At 41.5% G+C, this 2,950-nt stretch overlaps 1 pseudogene; it reads left to right on the top strand.

Moving 5' to 3' along the window:
- The first annotated feature begins 1,323 nt into the window (after positions 1-1,323).
- On the top strand, positions 1,324-2,569 carry LOC133234636 (heterogeneous nuclear ribonucleoproteins A2/B1-like; annotated as a pseudogene).
- Positions 2,570-2,950: the final 381 nt, after the last annotated feature.

Raw genomic sequence — 2,950 nt, forward strand, 5'->3', positions numbered from 1 at the left:
CAGTCACTTGCATCTGCTAATCCCAAACTCCCAGTTCATCCCTCCCCAACTCCGCATCCTCCTTGGCAACCATGCGTGTTTCTTCTGCGTCTGTGAGTCTGTTTCCGTTTCTGTAAGTCAGTTCGTTTGTACCATAGTTTAATTCCACGTATAAGTGATACCATATATTTGTCTTTCTCTTTCTGATTTGCTTCATTTAATTAATTATCTCTAGGTCCGTCCACATTGCTGCAAATGCCATTATTTCATTATTTTTTATGACTGAATAATATTATACATATGGATATATTATGTAATAGTATACATATGGATATATATATAATGTTAGGCTTCCCTAATGGCTCAGACAGTAAAGAATCTGCTTTTGATGCTGGAGACCTGGGGTCAATCCCTGAGTCGGAAGATCCCCTGAAGAAGGACTGGCTACCCACTCCAGTATTCTTGCCTGGAGAATCCCATAGACAGAGGAGCCTGGCAGGCTACAGTCCGTGCGGTCACAAAGAGTCAGATACAACTGACGGACTAACACACACATAATACTGTATATAATATATATATGAATAACATAGTATATATAATATTATGCAGCCACAAAATAGAAGGAAGTCATGCCATTTGCAGCAATATGGATGGACCTAGAGATTATTATATATTAAGTGAAATACATCAGAAAGAGAAAGACAAATATCATTTAGTATTACTTATATGTGGAATCTAAACTATGATACAAATGAACTTATTTACAGAACAGAAACGTGTGTGTGTGTATACGCTAGTGGTAAAGAGCCTGCCTGCCAACAGGTAGACGTAAGACACGGGTTCAATCCCTGGGTCGGAAAGAACTCCAGGAGGAGGGCAAGGCAACCCACTCCAGAATTCTTGCCTGGAGAATCCCATGGACAGAGGAGCCTGGAGGGCCATGTTCCATAGGGTCCAAGCAGTCAGACACGACTGAAGTAACAGTATATATGTGTATATATATATATATAGTATCTTCCTTATCCATTCATCTGTTGATAGATACTTAGGTTGCTTCCACGTCTTGGCTATTGTAAATAGGGGTGCATGTGTCTTTTTGAAATAGAGTTTTGTCCAGATATACACCCAGGAATGGAATTGCTGGATCATACAGCAACTCTGTTTTTAGGTTTTTAAGGAAAATTCATACTATTTTTGATAGCAGTTGCACCAACTTACAATCCCACCAACAGTTTAGGAGGGCTGTCTTTTAGAGGAGGTTTTTAAAATTAGATGTGGGCAGTAGCAGCGGCGCCGGGTCTGGAGTGGAGGTGCTCCAGCGGTGTTGTTTTGAGCGGCGGCAGTTCTCGCTACAGCGCCAGGGCAAGTCCGGTTCGTGTTCGTCCGCGGAGATCTCTCATCTCGCTCGGCTGCGGGAAATCGGGCTGAAGCGACTGAGTCCGCGATGGAGAGAGAAAAGCAACAGTTCTGTAAACTCTTTATTGGTGGCTTGAGCTTTGAAACTACAGAAGAAAGTTTGAGGAACTACTACGAGCAATGGGGAAAACTTACAGATTGTGTGGTAATGAGGGATCCTGCAAGCAAAAATCAAGAGGATTTGGTTTTGTGACTTTTTCTTCCATGGCTGAAGTGGATTCAGCCATGGCCGCAAGAAGTCATTCAGTTGACGGGAGAGTGGTTGAGCTAAAACGTGCTGTTGCAAGACAGGAATCTGGAAAGCCAGGGGCTCATGTAAGTGTGAAGAAGCTGTTTGTTGGTGGAATTAAGGAAGATACTGAGGAACATCATCTTAGAGATTACTTTGAGGAATATGGAAAAATTGATACCATTGAGATAATTACTGACAGGCAGTCTGGAAAGAAAAGAGGCTTACTTTTGATGACCATGATCCTGTGGATAAGATTGTGTTGCAAAAATACTATCAATGGTTATAATGCAGAAAAGAAAGGCTTTGTCTAGACAAGAAATGCAGGAAGTCCAAAGTTCTAGAAGTGGAAGAGGAGGCAACTTTGGTTTTGGAGATTCTCGTGGTGGTGGTGGAAATTTTGGACCAGGACCAGGAAGTAACTTTAGAGGGGGATCTGATGGATATGGAAGTGGCTGTGGATTTGGGGATGGCTATAATTGGTATGGAGGGGGACCTGGAGGTGGCAATTTTGGAGGCGGCCCTGGTTATGGAGGAGGATATGGTGGTGGAGGACTTGGATATGGCAACCAGGCTGGGGGCTACAGAGGTGGTTGTGACAACTATGGAGGAGGAAATTACGGGAGTGGAAATTACAATGATTTTGCAAATTATAACCAACAACCTTCTAACTATGGTCCAATGAAGAGTGGAAATTTTGGTGGTAGCAGGAACATTGGGGGACCATATGGTGGAGGAAGCCATGGTCCAGGAGGCAGTGGAGGAAGTGGGGGTTACGGAGGGAGAAGCAGATACTGAGCTGCTTCCTATTTGCCATGGGCTTCACTGTATAAATAGGAGAGGATGAGAGCCCAGAGGTAACAGAACAGCTTCAGGTTATCGAAATAACAATGTTAAGGAAAATCTTATCTCAGTCATGCATAAATATGCAGTGATATGGCAGAAGACACCAGAGCAGATGCAGAGAGCCATTTTGTGAATGGACTGGCTTATTTAATAACATTACCTTACTGTGGAGGAAGGATTGTAAAAAAAAAAAAAATGCCTTTGAGACAGTGTCTTAGCTGTTTAATTGTTGTTTCTTTCTAGTGGTCTTTGTAAGAGTGTAGAAGCATTCCTTCTTTGATAATGTTAAATTTGTAAGTTTCAGGTGACATGTGAAACCTTTTTTAAGATTTTTCCCAAAGTTTTGAAAAGCTATTAGCCAGGATCATGGTGTAATAAAACATAACGTTTTTCCTTTAAAAAAATGTAAGTGCATGTGTAGAGTTAAGAAGCTGTTGTACATTTATGATTTAATAAAATAATTCTAAAGGAAAAAAAATA

Source organism: Bos javanicus, chromosome 21 (assembly GCF_032452875.1).
Source record: "Bos javanicus breed banteng chromosome 21, ARS-OSU_banteng_1.0, whole genome shotgun sequence".
Taxonomy (NCBI): domain Eukaryota; kingdom Metazoa; phylum Chordata; class Mammalia; order Artiodactyla; family Bovidae; genus Bos; species Bos javanicus.